The sequence below is a fragment of the Lygodium microphyllum genome, chromosome 18 (assembly GCF_053477565.2).
Source record: "Lygodium microphyllum isolate KBCC chromosome 18, Lygodium_microphyllum_v1.1.10, whole genome shotgun sequence".
NCBI classification, from domain to species: domain Eukaryota; kingdom Viridiplantae; phylum Streptophyta; class Polypodiopsida; order Schizaeales; family Lygodiaceae; genus Lygodium; species Lygodium microphyllum.
In genome coordinates this window covers 114,820,977-114,839,437 of record NC_141152.1, presented here as the reverse complement: position 1 = coordinate 114,839,437, position 18,461 = coordinate 114,820,977, and the positions used below count along the sequence as shown (strand labels likewise).

The window sequence follows — 18,461 nt, the reverse complement described above, 5'->3', positions numbered from 1 at the left end:
CCTTGTCACAAGCCTGCGGTCATCAAAACCAAGTAGATTTTTAGGACCAAGCTAAAGCTTGATGGTACTTTAGACAAATATAAGGCTCACCTTGTAGTGCAAGGTTTCAAGCAAAACCACAACATTGACTATGAAAAAATCTTCACACCTACTGCTTGGTTGACATCATTTTATCTATTGGTTACACTCGCCACTCACCATGGTTGGCCGATCTATTAGAAGGACGTCAAAAGTGCCTTCTGAATGGCTATTTGGAGAAGAAAGTTTATGTGGAGAGCAACCTCCCGGCTTTTCTTATGCTGGCCAGCCTATTGACCAAGTATTGTACTCACGGAAAGCTCTTTATGGGCTGAAGCAAGCACCAACATCTTGGTACCACAGGATGGACGAGTTCTTATGAACTCATGGATACCATTCTACCCCTTATAACTCTAATCTATACATGCATACCATTAACGTGGGAGCCCAACTATATTCTACTAGATGTTGATGATCTATTACTCATTGCTTCAGATTCTGCGGCTATAGCAAATATTAAGGCATAGCTTTGCTCTATATTCGAGATGATAGACTTAGGTTTGTTATCTTATTTCTTGCGGATGGAGATTGTTAAATCCTAGGAAAGTATCGCGGTTGGAGCTCCCCCCACCATCTACTACCATATGGCGCCTAATTCAAGCCTTCACCACCTGTCTGCAGCCTTTGCCAAGTTCCCATGACCAGTCGCCTATAGTTTACTACTGCTTTTAATGCTAACATCAACATCTGGTGTTGTCGCCATCAACCTAGAACTATCGCCCTGATCTTCTCTCCCCTCTACATGCTACGTATTCAATTTCTAGCTACCGCCCTAACATTCTCTCACCTTTGTATGATGTGCTTCCACCTAATAGTTGTTCTTCAAATTTTCTCTTCTCAAGTACCTACGTTTTTAGGGTCTCTCTCTCTTACACTGCTACTTGCACCAGATCCAACCTTCCTTGGCTATGTTTGCTGGCATTTGACAATCAGAGACTTTCTTTGCTGTGATTCGAAATCCGTTTGGAGTATGACACACTCTACAGATCATAACCTTTGCCTTAATCCCAAAGATACGAAAGTTCGAGATTCAGTATTCACTACATAGTGTGTTTGTTGCATGAGCATTGTATATTCATTATTCATTCACTTTACTATTCATTGTGTTCACGGTCTCCGAGTTACCCTAAACCTAACCCTAATTGTGTTTTGTGCTTATCAAGTCAGTGCTTTGTCATACGATTGGTTTTATGTTTTTTGCCTTTAGAGCATTTCTCCACATGCTCTACCTTGCATCAAAAGTGTAGACCACCACTACAATGCTTTCCTTTCAAGCAAGTGGTTGCCTTTCGAATCTTTGAGGATTTGGTGAAGTTTCCCTCTGAATAGATTGCATCAAGCTGTTGAATGAAATTCAAAGCTTTCAACCTATCCTGTGCACCACTAAAGGACTCAAACTTCACCACTTTTCCACCCTCACCATAGTTCGTTGCTTCCCCCTTGGGTATCAAGTTCTCATATACTAGTTGCTGCAAAAAGGGTGCATTTGCTGAATTTACATCAAAACCAACATCAAATGGAGCATTAGCAAGACCAACACTCATTTCTAAGCCCCATAAACATCCAAGGGAGCATATGCATTACCAAGCATGCTACTTTGTGCCACATGCATCATGCCAAATGCTGCCATACATAGGGTTTTGCACATTTCCAGCCATGCCCGCAAACATTGGGCCTCGCACACCATGCATTGGCTGTTGCATACCATAGGGGTTTGTGCCATGCATTCCTATATGTGATCGCTGACCAACTATTGCATGAAAAATCATGCTACCACCAAGGTATGGTGGCTGTCCCATCATAGCATCCATGCTCGGCTATCCAAAATCCATTAAATTGGCACTTCCATATTGACCTTGCATTTGCCTTCCTTGCCTTATAGCTACCAACTTTTTTGCTTCATTGGCCTCTTTGAGTACTGTTGGAAAATGGCAGCCAACTATGGAGAGAGAGAGGAGAGACAATGACAGCAAGAGAGTGAGCTGAAGCAAAAAGAGAAGAGTGTACTTAATAGAATGAAAGATAGAGTGAAAGTACAGCTTATGTTTAGGTCAAGGGTTGACCTAACCAACCTTCCACCAACTAACTAGATTTAGGTTTATTTTACTGTAGTGCCTAGTGTCACTACTTTAAGTTTCTAAGACACTAGGTGTACACACCTTACATTGACACTTTAATAAGTGTCCACACCACACAAATTACATTGGGAGCTGCCCATAGAATCGGCAAATTCTAACACTCCCCTACAGTGCCAATGTGATGAAGTACAAGGATAATCAATCACCAAAGTGTAACAAGTTTAAGAACTTTCGAAAAGCCTCAAACTTCTCACGTGGTAGCAACTAGGTGAAAATGTCTGCAACATTTTTCTGTGTGGGTACATACATCAAGCTGATCTCTCCTGCATAGCATCTCTCTCTAACATAATGGTAATGCATCTCTCTGTTTTGTGCAAGCATAAAACATAGGATTTCGTGCTACTACAACAGCACTCTTAACTATCAGAAAGAATGGGCGTAGGACCCTCCAATGGTAAATGTAGATCAGCCAACAATCTACGCAACCATACACATTCCACTGTTGCCGTGAAGACTGCCCTGTACTCAACCTCACAAGACAAGGTAGCCACTATAGGTTGTTTCCTGCTTAGCCATGAAATGCATGAACGGCCTAGAAAGAAACAGTGTCCACCACTAGTAGACTGCCTAGTGTCTGCATCACCAACTCAATCTGAATCATTGTAAGCTTGTAAGTGCAAGTCTCCCCCCCTAGGAAATAATAATGCATGTGACTGAGTACCTTGCAAATATCTGAAGATCCGCTTCACAGCTTGCCAATGTATGGTCTGTGGGCTATGCATATACCTGCTCACCTGAGATACTACATACTAAATGTCAAGGCGTGTGTTGCAAAGATAAATAAGATAGCCAACAGCCTGGCTGTAAATTGCAACATCTGACATCTCTTCACCATCATGCATAGACAACCTTAAGCCTGGCTCCACAGGAGTGTACATAGGTTTGCAATCTTGCATACTAAACCTATGTAACAGCTTATCCACATATTGTGATTGTGACATAATGATACCATGCTGATTTTGGGTGAATTGAATCCCCAAATAATAGTGTAGGCAGCCCATATCTGACATAGCAAATGCATGTTTTAATTCAGCCTTAAAATCTGCAATTTTCTCTTCTATAGGTCCAGTGAGCAGCATGTCATCTACATAAAGAATGATAATCAGCAAGTCCCCCCTCATTCTTAATGAATAGAGTGGGAGTAGTTGGACTATTTTTGAACCCTTTGCTAGCCAAATAAGTATCAATTTTGGAGTACCATGCACGAGGAGCCTGTTTGAGACCATAAAGAGCTGTCTCATGCAAATCCCCATTCAAAAATGTTGTCTTAATGTCCAATTGATGCATTGTCCAACCATAATTTGCAATCATTGCAATCACACATCTCACCGTACTTATGCAAGATGTAGGAGCAAAAGTTTCTTCATAATCTATGCCCTTCTTCTGTGCATAGCCATTTGCTACCAACCATGCTTTGTACCTGACAATTGTACCATCAGCCTTGCATTTGAGTTTAAAAACCCATTTTGTGCCAATAGCCTTCTTGTCAAGTGGTAAATCCACAAGATCCCATGCAGAGTTAGTGGCAATAAAGTCTAACTCATCCTGCATGGCCTACATCCAATGTACATCTTGCTGAGCTTCGTCCAAGGAAGTAGGCTCATCACCATCCAATAGTGAGCTCATAAACACATGCTCATCACAATCATCTACTTCTGTAAAATCAATCAAATGTTCCCCCCTGCATCATTTGCTGCATTTCTGGCAGCCCTTCTAGCGCGTTGAGGTATAGGAGCATCCATTTTACTCTCCTCGAGAGTCTGTAACAGTCATCTTGGGACTGTTTTGGCTACATTTACAGCAGCCCTTTCATGCTATACTGCTTCTTCCACTGCATGTGGCAAACCATCATCGATACCCTGCTGTTCGAGAGTATATGGTGAAGCAACAGCTTGCTGTATTAAGTCTGTCCTACCATTTACAGCAGGCATAGACTCCAAAGTAAGTGGCAAAAGACCCTCAAAGGCATCACCAATGTCATGGGTGGCGGGCATTTGAAACTGAGCATGTGAAAATGCAGCATTTTCAGCAAATAGGACATCCCTACTGACAAAGACCTTCTTCGTCCGTGGGCCATACAAGCGATAGCCCTTACTCTCTGAACTGTAGCCAATAAATATGCATCTTACAACCTTGTCATCAAGCTTTCCACGAAGCTCTTTCAAGGCAATTGTGCACGCAAAAGCGATTACCATGCTCTTATGACTGAAATTTCTTTCAAGCTTTTTAGATTTGCCAATTGAATAGACCCATTCAGACAAAGTAGTGAAGAAAAGCATGAACAAAGAAATATAAGCATAGGCTATGCAACCAAACACCCGAAAGTAGTCTACTTTGGGTTTCTTGCCATGCCAAGCTTCGAACAGTGTGATTGTCTTCAGTGCCTTAGTGGGTGCACGATTCAACACATGATTTGCACAGTGAAGGCCTTCTAGCCAAAATTTATGAGGTAACTATTAGCAGTCATGTTTGTCATGCCTTGTCATCTCCTGCCTGTGAGCCTCAGTCTAAGTCAGACGAGGACATTAGGAGCTCTGACATGTCTGTCATGTGTTATGATGGGGGAGGCTAGTCACTCTCAACTGGCTGTCTTAGGTTGTGTATTTCTTTTTGGCCTCTTTTAGTGGGCAGCCACTGGCTGCCCGGCCACTTTTTGGTCACTGTTGTGGGGCGCCCATTTTAGGGCACTTTTATGGTTTGCGCCCATTTTAGGGTTAGGGTTAGGGTTTGTCCGTTGCCTATTTATTGGCAGCCCCCCTCCCCACTTGATCACTTGTCTTCTTTCAAATTCCGACACTCCTTCTCCCCCGTGGTGGTGCTGCCATCATCATCAGCCTGATCTGGTGCCCTCACTGACGCTGTGGGCTGCGTGCAGGGACTGATCAGTCCATTTCAGTGTATTCAGCATTCATTTCAGTCAGTGCAGATTTCTCTTCCTTATTTTCTGCTTTCTCTCTCTCTCTCCCTCCGTGTTCGTATTCCCTCTTCCGCAGCGCACTCTCACATGGTATCATCGCCAAACTGAGAGCACGGAGGTCTTCATCGACTGGAGAGAGACCACACCTCTCATCTGTTGCTGCCCCCCTTCTCTCCAACAGCCAGGCGGCCCCTCCAGGTGGTCTGAATATTTGCGTTTGCTGCATAGGTGGTCTGAATATTTGCGTTTGCTGCATCAGCCCCTTCCAGAGGCTGCCACGTCATCAACCAGCTCCTGCTCCCTGCATTTTCAGCTGGGTGGCCTTCTCTTCAGCTGGGCAACTTCCCTACAGGCTGCATTTTGCATCCAAGGTGGTCGTTTTCCCTCCTGGCGGCTCATCTCCAGCTAGCGCTTCTTTTTTGGGCTGCGTTTTGGTGCCTGGCAACTTTCCCTCCGGATTTTGTGCCCTACACAGCTGCGTTTTCACCTCCTGGTGATAGGCGACCTGATTTCCTGGAGTTTGGTGGTTCTTCTAGTGGTTGGTGACCCATCTGGTGGTCATTCTTCGGCATCGGCACAGTTTTCTTTGGTGTTTGGTATTTTGCAGCTTGGAAGATGTCTTATCATCAGTCTACAGGTTTTGATGATTCAGATGACGAGCTTTTGTCTCAACACTCATCTGAACGGAGGCGTGATTTCTATCGCGAGGATCGTCCTACGGAGTCTATTCCTCGTTCCCGTCCCCCTTCTATTCATGTATCTCGGTGATCCCCTTCCAGTGGGCCGACGATGCAGCCTTTGGTACCCCCTGTACAGGTACCCGTACTTCCTCAGCTGCCCAAAGAGGACCGGTTGGATGGCTCCAACTTTTCTCTATGGTCCTGCAAGGTGGAGTGTATCTTGGACTCCTTCGATCTTTGGGAGCTTGTTTCTGTTCCTACTCCCCGGCCTATGGTGGATCCCGCAGATGGGACATCTATGGATCGCACAGCCTTATGGGATCGGCTCAATTCTAGAGCCCGATCTTTCCTCTTTCTGAGTTTGCAGGATTCTGTCCTTGTTCATGTTCACAGGTTGAAGACTGCAGCGGACGTGTGGCAGAGGCTAGCGTCTCTCTATCAGCAGAAGACGTTTGCCCACCGGATATCTCTTGAAAAGAAGTTGCGGATACTCGCTATTGATGATAGTCCTTCCATGAAGGACCACATCAACAGATTACAGGATATGAGGGATGAGCTTGCATCCCTCGGTCGGACGATATCTTCTGAAGACATGGCTATGATTCTTTTGACTCAGCTGCCATCGCCTCGATTTGATGTCTTCTACACCAGCCTTCTTACATCGAGGACCCGTGAGAAGCTTCTATGGGAGGAGCTATCCCCGCTTGTCTTGGAGCATGATGAGCGACTCAGAGAGGTCAATGCTAGTGGATCTGACTCCACCAGAGCCTTCGTTGCAGGTTCGGGAGGACAAAAGAAGAAGAAGAAGTCAAAGGCTAAGCAAAAGGACAGTTCTTCAGGCTCTAACTCAGATTCAGAGAGACCGAAGTGCCCACACTGTGGGAAAGGGACACATCCCGAGGAGAAATGTTGGAAGAAGTACCCTCACCTTCGTCCGGGAGCAAAGGGTGGATCTACATCGGAGCCTTCTTCTACCTCTACACCTGCTGTTACCCATGAGTCAGTGTTCCTTCATATCCATGCTTTGGAGGAGGATCCTTCTTCCGTGGCTGCAGTGTCTTCTGCGCAGCCTTGGTTAGTGGACAGTGGTGCTTCGAGTCATATGACTCCCCGAGGTGATTTGTTACAGGATCTCCGTCCATCAGAGGGTTCAGTCACTGTTGGTGACCTTTTATCGGTGCCTATTAGTGGTGTTGGCACATTGCCTTTGTTTACAGACCGACCTACGAGCTTCCTTTCACAGGCCCTACATGTTTCGGACTTGGGCCTTCCCCTCCTCTCAGTTTATGGCCTTACGAGGCTTGGCACACAAGTGATCTTCACCGAGCATGCCGTTGTTATTGAGGATTCTTCTACAGGAGCTGTCTTATCTACAGGTTGGCAGGAGAGCGGGCTTTACAAGCTCCATTCCCCTTCTTTGATGCAGGGTCCGCCGCGGCAGTCTATTGCTACACCCGTTCCCGCTTGTGCACCTTCTATTCCACAGGTTCCTTCCCATCCCCCACCCTCTCCTCCGGCGGTTCCCTCGTACCCCCCATCCCTTTTAGAGGGGGACGATCTCGGTGATGCGGCTGTGGATTCCCTGGTCCCTAGTGTTTTAGAGGGGGCTTTCCAGGATCGTGAGGAGCTCCTTCAGCGGACAGTCTACATCGACGGACTTCATCGACCTTGGCATTCCTCTTGCCACCCCAGGATCCGTTTCTCCCTTGGCCTTCAGCCACATCCAGGATCTGAGAGGGGGTGTTAGCAGTCATGTTTGTCATGCCTTGTCATCTCCTACCTGTGAGCCTCAGTCTGAGTCAGACGAGGACATTAGGAGCTCTGACATGTCTGTCATGTGTTATGATGGGGGAGGCTAGTCACTCTCGACTGGCTGTCTTAGGTTGTGTATTTCTTTTTGGCCTCTTTTAGTGGGCAGCCACTGGCTGCCCGGCCACTTTTTGGTCACTGTTGTGGGGCGCCCATTTTAGGGCACTTTTAGGGTTTGCGCCCATTTTAGGGTTAGGGTTAGGGTCTGTCCATTGCCTATTTATTGGCAGCCCCCCCTCCCCACTTGATCACTTGTCTTCTTTCAAATTCCGACACTCCTTCTCCCCCGTGGTGGTGTTGCCATCATCATCAGCCTGATCTGGTGCCCTCACTGACGTTGTGGGCTGCGTGCAGGGACTGATCAGTCCATTTCAGTGTATTCAGCATTCATTTCAATCAGTGCAGATTTCTCTTCCTTATTTTCTGCTTTCTCTCTCTCTCTCCCTCCGTGTTCGTATTCCCTCTTCCGCAGCGCACTCTCACAGTAACCCCTTGCTTTTTAGCATACAACGAGTCATCTCCATAAGAATCCGATTCTTCCTTTCAGCAACACCATTTTGCTAAGGAGTCATTCTAACAGTGGCTTGATGCCTAATGCCATAATCAAGCAAATATGTCTCAAAAGCACAAGACATGTACTCCCCCCCTCTATCTGTGCGAAGTGTCTGCACTTTTAAGTTAGTTTCAACTTCAAGCTTTGCAACAAGATGTTTGAAATGCATGAACACATCGGATTTTGCCTTCAACCCATACACCCATATATATCGAGAGTAGTCATCAATAAATGTAACAAAGTACTGATGACCTCCAAGTGCACATGTTCTCATGGGACCACAAACATCACAGTGAACAAGCTGCATTTTTCGGACAGGACACACTACACCATCCTTTTTGAAGGCAAACCTATGCATCTTGCCCAAAATACATCCCTCACATGCACGAGGAGATGGAGTCTGCACTAGAGGCAATGCATCTACCATATGACACCTCTGAAGGGTCATCAAACTCCCAAAGCTCATGTGTCCATAGCGGGCATACCATAGCTCTGCATTTTGCATAGCGAGCGAAAGAGTAGTGACTGCTCAAGCATCATGAGACTATCTGTCATATGTATCCAACAAAAATAGACCCTTATGCAAGGTGCCAGATAGCCTAAGTGCATAATCCATCTATCTCTAACAATGCATTTGTCATCCTTAAAGATGACCTGAAAGCCATGCTTATTAAAAGCAGAGATAGACAACAAGTTCTTTGTAATGCCACGTGCAAACAAGACATCTAAAAGCATGAAATCACAACCATCCACAGTAGTAATAGTGACTGTCCCAATGCCACATACATCATAACAATTGTTGTTTGCACATGTAACACGCTTCCCAACAAGGGCTGAATGCAAAGAGGTAAACAAACACTTCCTAGAAGTGATGTGCTTTGACGCTCCATTGTCAAAATACCATGTTTGCCACGTTTCAGCAGCATTAAATGCTGAATCAACCATTGAAGAATTATAATTGCATGTAAGAAATGCATAGTCCTCCTCTACAAAGTTGATTGAAGTATCATCATCAATAGATTTGCTAGCTAACGTTTCTTGGACAGCCAAACCGGAGTTTTTTTTCTTCTCTTTGGCCAATCTCTTTCTACATTCATCAATATGGTGACCGGGCTTCTTGCAATAATGGCATTTTCCCTTCTTTTTAGTCCTTTCTGTGTCTTGGAAAACCTTATTTGATGGCTGTCCAACATCACCCTTTTGCTAACTTTTTACATTTTGCTTGACTTTTCCTTTGCCTTTGAACTTGGAAAGCATAGCCACATTACCTGAACGCAATGCCACATTCTTCTGAGTCCGCTCCTCTTGCAGCAAGAGGCCTTCCAACCCCACAAATGTAAGGGGCTGCTGGTCCCCCCCTCAAAGACAACATCAAAGAGGTGTGGAAACAAGATATGACTCTGGAGGAGAGTTCAATGTGATGTTTACCAATTCAGCATCTTGAATTACCTCATCAACAATGAGTAGCTACTCACACAAATCCTGTATGTGAGTAGGGTGCTCTGTCATGCTATCATATTTATCCATGGTCACTTTGGCCAACTCTCTCCAAGGATAGGATATCCTGGCCTCATTGCGTGCTGCAAACATACGCTCAAGTTCATCCCATGCTGATTTTGAGGTCTTACAAGACCGAATGTGCAGCAGCTCTTCCAAAACAGCAACTCCTCCGGCTGCGTGTGGGACTGCGTGTTCGACTGCATGCAAGGCTACGCGTAGGCTGAAAACAGCACATCTGGAGCAGATGACTTAGCTGGACAGATCTGGAGCAAATGGACAGATTTGGAGCTATTGGCTGAACTGGACAGATCTGGAGTAGACAGGAGACAGCTCAGCTACAGCTCCTCCACTTCAACAGCACCTCACAACAGCTGAAAACTCTTCCTCGAGCTAAGAACCAAGCTGGCAGCAATAGGGCCTTGGGCGGAATGGCACTGGCGAGAAGAGTGTACTTGCTAGAATGAAACATAGAGTGAAAGTACAACTTATGTTTAGGTCAAGGGTTGACCTAACCAGCTTTCCACCAACTAACTAGAGTTAGGTTTATTTTACTCTAGAACCTAGTGTCACTACTTTAAGTTTCTAAGACACTAGGTGTACACACCTTACATTGACACTTTAATAAGTGTCCACACCACACAAATTACATTGGGCGCTGCCCATAGAATTGGCAAATTCTAAGAATTACTTCAAGTGAAGACTTTGGCTTCACCATCGATGCACCTTGCTGCCTCGAAGGTGCAGAAGATTAATTCTTCGCCTTGCCCTTGCTCTCCTTCTTCGGAGCATTCAAAAATCGGGTGAAATGAGGATCCTTTGCCAATTCAGCAAAAAGATTTGCCATTGTCCTCATTCAATTCTTGAACTAGTCATCAAATTCCTCTTCACTTTGCTAGTCGTCAGTCTCATTACGCCTTGAAGGCCCCAATAGCAACATTTTCAACTTGTTGTCCATGGTCTAAGCCTTGTCCAAGATCAAACATTGCATTTCCTTCTTGCCCATACTAAGAGGAATTATCACTGCATGATTCCATCTCACTGTATAAAGACATCTTGCTGTAATTTCTTAGTTGAGCATAAAAACCAGTACTACCACAGAGCTTTGGCTTGCAATCAAGTGCCTCAAGCCCACCAAATCAAGGGATTGAGCAATATCTTGGCAATGGAACCATGAAAGCACCCTTCCTTCTCGGAAAGGGTGGTGATTCCTTGATCAAGCACTTAATTACACCAATCAATAAATAAACATAAATTGAAATGCACACTTTACCTTCAAAATTCTTGGACACTAAACACCTATTGGTCCCAAAATTGGCCACCGCCTTTCACTATTTATTTATCTTCAATTGCTAATGGTTGATTATAAGTTGAGATTCCACAATCTCCTTGGCTGATCCAAAAGCCCCTTGCTGCTCCAACAATCAACAAACAAATTGGGCAATTTGCCCCTTGATTTTCACCTAGGAGTTGCTCTAATCGAATCCTCCTTCAAGTCAAGGATGACTAAACCTGTGACACAAAACAAAGGAAATTTGTTATGGGAATGTCTTACCTCAAATATAGGCAATGTCTAATCCCATACAATAGATTCTAAGAAGGAGATACATAAATGAGACAAATGCCACATGAGCATGGTCATCACATGGTCTACCAACAAGCTCAAGGACCCACAATATGACATGGTTTACATGTGTATGTACATGGCTCAAAAGCTAATCAAAGCCAAGATAACTCAAAGACACAAGGTACATGCCAAAGGCCAAATGCCCAAGTATAGCTTTCAGACTCAATGCAAAGGTCATGCAAAAAGTGGTTCCAATCCCTCTGAAACATAACTCCTTGGAGAATCGGGGGCCAAAAGTACAACTAGTTTTGGATTCAAATCCAAGCAGAGGACCCCACACATTTATCTAGTAATAATGTGGTTGAAAGTTCATAGTGCATGCGTGTGCATGGCCAATGTCTAATTCCAATCTCTTTATTTTTAAATTTTTAAATATTTTTGGACCACGCTTGCGACATTGTCACCAAGCATTGGACACTTGGCAAGTCCTTTTGTGTTCAATGTCAAAGGCGGGTCCCCCAAGTAGCCTTCAACACGTTGTCTGAGGCCTCAATTTAATGGCAAAGGACTCCAATATAAAAAGGCCCAAATTGCATAAAGCAATTTTGATCTCCAGACATTGAGTCATCTAGAGATATATTAACTTAGCCAAATCCTAGCACATCTCACTCTCCAAGTGCTAATCTAAGTGCAAATGTATCTAGAACCTCTGATTCTCAAAGCATACCTACCAAATGAAAGGGAAAGAAAGGGGCATTACAACAAATTTGGGTAAAATTGAAGCATGACAAGGCTAAAAGGGCTCTAGGCAATTCTTTTTTTAATGTAATATGCCATTTGATCATGCATGAAAGCCATCTTTCATCAATATATTGAGTGCATTGGCAGAGGTAGGTGAGATGTTCAAGCCCTCGTCCTATGGGACACTTCGCACAAGGCAATTGAAGGCCAAAGTTTTAGACATTGAGAGCAAGTTGGAGCCCTTCAAGGTTGCATGGGTGAAGTATCAATATACCATATTATGTGATGGATGGTCTCATACCTAACAAGGCCCTCTTGTTAATATATTGGTTTCTTGTTGTCTTGGCGCTACCTTCTTGGCGAGCATAGATGACTCGACAAAGCCTCACACAACACAATATGTCTCTATGCACTAGAGAGCTGCGACTGTGAAGTTTGGCCTTGCAAATGTGGTATTAGTGATTATAGATAATGCAGCCAATTGCAAACTAACATGGACTTATATAGAGAGGAACTATCCACACATCTATTGGATACCATGTGCTTCACAATCTATTGATCTTGACATAGGGAAGCTTGGATCGGTGGCTGATGTGATAATAAAGACTAAAGTTTGATGAATTTTGTATGCCACAAGCAACGAGCCCTTCGTATTTTTAGCGCCAATCATGATATAGAATTGGGAAAGCCTTCTAGTACTAGATTTGTATATCTTTTCATTGTTCTACAGAAGCTAGTAAATGTTGAATTGGATCCAAGCACATGATCAATGATTTGAGGTCTCTATTGGGTGTAAAGGCCGTTTATGCGCTCTCCTGTGTATATTCACACATGTGAACCCACCCTAACAGGTATAAGTGTACCGTACCCGAAGTATAAATATATTCTTTCATTCTTTGTGTGTACCACACTAGTACACACACCATCCGACGACTCACTCTCTATCCCTATCAAACACTGTTCAGCTCTGAGTCCTTGAACTCCTCGATTACTGTGCATGCTCTCAACTCTCTTTCTCGATCTGCTTCCGCTTCGTCTCAACAAACTGATATCAGAGCTAATGGCTCATGCAAGCAAGCAATCGGTCTATCAAACTGTTGAGGAGTAGACGAACAGGTATCAGGCAACTAGTGATAGGCAAGTGTAACAAACGTCAGTCACAACGTCAACAATCGGGCCAAGCGACCAGTCATGGGAAGGTGTCTACAACAGGTGTAACAAACATCAATCGCAACATCAACAGTCGGGCCAGGCGACTGGTCGTGGGAAGACGTAACGAATGTCATCAAACTAACAACTGACAGGGTTGCGTGACGAGGAAGACCTGCGCGACGAGACTGGGCGAGACTGCATGACGGGGCGATCTGCGCGATAGGACTGCAGGTGTGCGACACGATGAACGGGCTGCATGAGGCTGTATGATCGACGAGCAGAAGGTCAACGATATTTTTTGTTTAATTTTTCATCACCTTGTTTTTCTCCCTTCTGTCAGGTGTTCACACCTATAAAATCTGTGCAAGTTTAGGTCTTAAAATTTGGGGCTTTTCCCAAATCTGGTGCCTGACACATATTGCAGTGATCTCTGGACCATAAATTGCAAACATTGAGTGCACAGGTCTCATAAATTTTTTGGGGATTCTCAAATGCAAGTGAAATTGTTTCTTTGATGAGTCAATTTCTTGGAATTTGTGCACTGTTGGACCCCGAAATTTGGGGCTTTTGCAAAAATCGTGAAATTCCTGCAACATTAGCCCGCACTTGATGCTCAGGATGATGTATTTATGCAATTGGAGCAGATTCACTGCAGAAATTTTGGGGCTTTTCACATAGGTGATGTATTTTTTGAGTCGTGTTGAGATTGAACAATGAAATCTACAGCAGATTCACTGCTGCGTGGGAGTCTTTATAGTTTTGGATGCTTCAAATGTTGAAAAGGGGCAGTTTCTCTTGGTACATGCATTGCTGAATACTCATTATGCAATGAAACAGCGGTAAATACAATATTTGGGTCATTGCATTTGGGAATTTTGGTGATGTACTACTGAAGTGGGAGCTATCCTTAATGCAAATATATCAGATTTTGATTCGTGCACATGTTGTAATCAGTACTTGAGACTGAAATTTGCAGCTAAACATCTGCTTCTTGGACACTTTGGAAGTACAAGAGTGTGTACTTGCTGTTACAATTCAGAAACCTTGCTATTGGCTGAAAGCATTCAGCTCGTTATTGCAGTTGTGTATTGTTGAAAATGGCTAGCAGTGCATCTACATCTAACACAAAGAATCTCTTTGAGATTCATAAATTTGACGGAAATGGTTTTGATCTTTGGAAAGATCATATGCAAGGTATACTTTTTCTGAAGGATTGTGATGATGCTTTAGAAGAACATAAGCATGTTGCTTTGTCAGATGAGGATTGGGCTAAAATGAATAAAAAGCCCATTACTTACATTAAAATGGCCATCACAGATGACATCTTGGTTGATATAAAGGGGCTTGATACTGCCTATGTAGTTTGGGAAAAGCTTAAGACTACTTATGAGAATACAACTCAGGTACAGCTCATGCGAAAGTTGGTCAACTTGAAGCTTGATGAGTCCAAACCTACTTCAGAGCATTTCAATGCTTTCACTGGTATTTTAAGTCAGTTACAAGATGCAAGTTTGCCAGCTTTTGATCCTAAATTGAGGGCTATCTTCTTGCTCATGACCTTGCCCGATTCATGGGAAGCATTGGTTGTGTCATTGAGCAATAACCCCAACTTGACATTTGATGGTGTGTGTGGTTCTATTCTGAATGAAGAGATTAGACGCAAGGCAAGTGGGGAAAACAATGGATCAACCTACAATGTAAGGGGAAGACCTGGAAAAAGGTATAATGCTATAAATAAAAACAAAAATCGCAGCAAACGCAAGGAAAAGCAGCAAGATGTAACTTGTTATCAATGTGGTCGCAAAGGCCATAAAAAGCCCGATTGCAGGTACTTTAAAAAGGAACAAGAACGTAAAAGGCAGACTAATGCAAAAGGTAGAAAGAATGATAAGGATGACAGCTCTATCCCTAAAGAGATAGAAAAAGTAAATGTGGTATCTAGTGTTGTTATTGAGGAGATAGAAGATGATAAAGATGTTGACTTGTTGGTTGCATTTTCAGATCCGCTTGCTATGACAGTGGAGGACATGTATATCACTAAAACAAATGTGATAGATGCTTTGTTGTCAGCTCATGATGGTTTGTCACAATCGTGGATTGTTGACAACAGTGCTTATTTTCATGTAACTCCATCTCTGGAGTGTTTTTCTACTTATGCAAAAGGTAATCTTGGAAAAGTCTACCTTGGCAACAATCATGCATGTGATATTGAAGGAAGAAGCACCATACACCTAGCTCTAGAAAATGGTCAGGAATTGATTCTTCATAATGTTAGGTATGTTCCTAGCATCAAAAAGAGCTTGCTTTTTGTTGGGCAGCTTGACAGCAAAGGTTACTTCACTACTTTTGATGTGGCATGTGGAAAATATAGAAAGGATCTATGCTAGTCACTAGAGGTGGTAAAAAGGGGACTCTATATTATCTCTACTGCAAGGCACTTCCTGGAAAGTTTATTGCAGTTGCTGAAGTACAGTCACACATGGAGTTATGGCACAAGCGTCTTGGAAATATGAGCCACAAGGGTTTACAGGTACTCTCTTCACTTGGAAGAGTTGATGTGAAAAGTTTAAAGCTTGACTTCTGTGATGATTATATTTTTGGTAAACATGTAAAGAGTCCCTACTCTCATGGAGCCTCTAGGAAGGCATGTATCTTGGATCTAGTCCATTCTGATGTTTGTACCATGCCAATAAAAACTCATAGTGGTTTCCGTTATTTTGTGCCTTTTATTGATAACCACTCTAGGAAGCTATGGGTTTACTTGCTTAAGTAGAAAAGTGAGGCATTGGATACTTTTAAAAGGTTTTATGCATTGGTTAATACTCAAAAACGCCTAAAGTTAAAATGCATAAGAACAGATAATGGGGGAAAGTATATATCTAAAGAATTCAATAAGTTTTGTGGTGACAATACGATTAAACGAGAACTTACAGCTCCTTACAATCCATCCTCTAATGGTGTGGCTAAGCGAATGAATCGCACGTTATGTGAGAAGATTTAGTGCATGTTGTTCACAGCAAATCTCTCACAATCGTTTTGGGGAGAGGCACTTAAAACCGCTATGCGTATATGCAACCGATCTCCACATCGTGCACTTAACAATGGCATTCCTAAAGAGGTTTGGTCTGGCAAACCTACTTCTTATGACCACTTAAGAGTCTTTGGCTGCGAATGCTATGTACATATAATAGAGGCATCTTCATGGGTTATCAAGATGAAGGTGAAATGGGCTATCAAGTTTGGGTTCCAAGCATAAAAAAGGTGCTACGCAGTTGAGATGTGATCATCAATGAGTCAAAGCTGCTGAAAAATATCACATCTAATAACTCAGACAAAAAAAAAGTTAAAATTCAATATGATCTGTTGCTAGAGCAGCCATCAGCCACTGAAAATTCAGTTCTTTCTTATGCTTATTATGACAATCAGCGTATCATCATTGAGCCAAATGAAAATGGGTAGCCAGGGGAGGCTGTACATTAGCTTGAGCACCAAAATCAACATGCTGAAAATGAATTGCAGCAGTCTGAAATTGTATTATAGCAACCTGAACATGCAGTTCAGCAGCCAAACAATGAGGTCTTTGACATTCCCTTGGATGTGGATCCACTACCTAATAACAAAGATCATTGGGTAAAAAGGTCTACACGTGTTAGAAGACCTAAAGAAAGATTTGATCCTTCTTTGAACTACATTTTAGTCACAGATGAAGGTGAGTCTCTTACGTATAAAGAAGCCTTATCATGTGAGTTAAAGAAAAAGTGAAAGCTAGCTATGCAGGAAGAAATGAAGTCATTGTATCAGAAAGATTCTTGGGATTTGGTTATATTGCCCAAGGATAGAAAAGCCAATCCTAACAAATGGGTCTATAAAATAAAATGTGTGGATGGCAAACCCAAATACAAAGCCAGACTTGTGACTAAGGGCTATATACAAAAGGAGGGCATTGATTTTCAAGAAGTGTTTTCTCTTATTGTCAAAATGACCACTCTTCGAGTGTTATTTGCCATTGTAGCATCTATGGATCTTGAACTTGATCAGATAGATGTTAGAACTGCATTTCTGCATGGTGATCTAGAAGAAGAGTTGTACATGAAACAACTCGAATGCTTTGTTATACATGGAAAGGAGCATTTAGTATGTAAGCTTAAGAGAAGCTTGTATGGTTTAAAACAGGCTCCTAGACAATGGTATACAAAGTTTGATGCCTTCATGCTCTCACATGATTTTAAAAGTAGTACAAATCATTGCTTATATATTAAGAAGACTGATGATGGAAGCCTTATTATACTTGTGCTTTATGTGGATGATATGCTTATTGCTAGTAAGCATAAAAGCCATATTAATGCATTGAAAAGGCAACTGAATTCAGCCTTTTCTATGAAGGATTTGGGTACAGTTGATCATATTTTGGGCATGTGAAACAAGCCTCCCTCCTCCGATAGGGTGGTAAATCCCTGACTACAACTAAATTACAATAGCAAAAAATAAATACAAATCAAAAAATACAAATTTACCTACTGATCTTGGACAATGCACACCCGATTGGCCCCAAAATTGGCGCCCCTTTCGGCTAGCTTTATTAAAAAACAAGTTGTCTTACAATGGGATTCTCCCAATAACTTTCGGTATTTCAACTCCCCTTGCTGTCCAAAGTGACCAATAAGTCTTCAATCCATTTTGCCCCTTGATTCGGACACTCAAGTGGCCTTCACCCACTTCATAGACAATGGAAATGCCCCAAATTCAATGGCTACCTAGTCCTCCACCTGAATTCGGCTGAAATTCACCTTCAGCCTTGTTGAATCCAAGTCTTAGAGCTTCCAAATTTTGGCACACTTCCCAAGGCTACTGCTAAACCCTAATTTCTGCTGTAAATTAGGGTTTACAGCAGAGAAATTTGCAATTTCTCAGCCTCCAAGGGTCCAACTGCTGAGATCTTCAAAGCAAGGCTATGAAATGGCTGGGAGATGAGAGGGAAAGCTGTAGAGAGAGAAAATTCAAAGTTTTGTTGCGAAAAATGACTGAAAATCAATCAAGTGTAGCTGATGCCCTGCCACAACAACATGTAGATACAAAGAACTGAAGAAAATCAGTCATTTAATGCTGTTGCTCTGCCTCAACAGCCTGTAGATGTTGTCTCCTGCTGTTGATTGGTCTTCTTTTGCCCCTGGCTGCCTCAAAAGGTCCTCCAATGGCTGCAAATCAGACCAGCAACCTCCCTTCCCTCTCTTTGCAAGCTGAATTTATAGAAATGCCTCTCTCCAACCTCTAAAGACGTTTTTGAGTCTTGTATGGACATTTTTCACAAGTGGTAGCCTTCCCAAATGAT

The 18,461-nt window shown here is 43.0% G+C and overlaps 1 protein-coding gene and 1 pseudogene across 1 annotated transcript in view; one reads left to right on the top strand and one right to left on the bottom strand.

Annotated features, from left to right (window-relative positions):
• LOC148021274 (pre-mRNA-splicing factor of RES complex protein) overlaps nt 1-18,461 on the bottom strand; it is a 97,275-nt gene that overhangs the window by 42,623 nt on the left and 36,191 nt on the right. The gene's annotated exons all lie outside the window — the stretch shown is intronic.
• On the top strand, nt 9,783-12,746 carry LOC148021275 (uncharacterized; annotated as a pseudogene).